General features: G+C 51.6%; 1 protein-coding gene across 1 annotated transcript in view; it reads right to left on the bottom strand.

Annotated features, from left to right (window-relative positions):
- Ctnna3 (catenin alpha 3) overlaps positions 1 to 548 on the bottom strand; it is a 1,637,506-nt gene that overhangs the window by 1,260,006 nt on the left and 376,952 nt on the right. The window lies entirely within an intron of this gene.

Genomic DNA, 548 nt, shown 5'->3' with positions numbered 1-548 from the left:
CACACACACACACACACACACACACACACACACACACACACACACACCGCCACACACACAATTAAAATAAAATATGTTTTTAACCACTGAGTGAACCTTCTCTCCCCAAGGGGCATGAGAGCTGGAGAGCTGGCTCTGCCCCTTGCTGACTGCAGCAATGAGTAAGGAAGCCTGGGTAGCTGGAGAGCGCTCCCTAGTGGTGTAGATGGTGGACTGACCAGCTCAGCTACCGCCCAGGCCCATATCCAGGACTTTGAACTGCTGCAGCATGTGAAGGGGCCAGTCCTGCCGATCCAAAGCTCCAGGATCTCCATGACACAGGGTAACAACAGGATGTCTGAGTGGAGTTCTAGTGAGGTTCCAGTATTGATAGAGTAGCAGAATCCGGAGGCCAGGAACCACACCAGCGCAACTCATTGCAATGGACATTTGCAAGTAAAGAAGTGTGGACAAAAACGGCATACCATGGGACACGCTTCCACAAGATCCTGTGAAGACCCGTCTCTCTCTCTCTCTCTCTCTCTCTCTCTCTCTCTCTCTCTCTCTCT

This window comes from Psammomys obesus, unplaced genomic scaffold, assembly GCF_907164565.1.
Source record: "Psammomys obesus unplaced genomic scaffold, mPsaObe1.curated_primary_1811, whole genome shotgun sequence".
Taxonomy (NCBI): Eukaryota; Metazoa; Chordata; class Mammalia; order Rodentia; family Muridae; genus Psammomys; species Psammomys obesus.
This window is presented reverse-complemented; position numbering and strand designations above follow the sequence as displayed.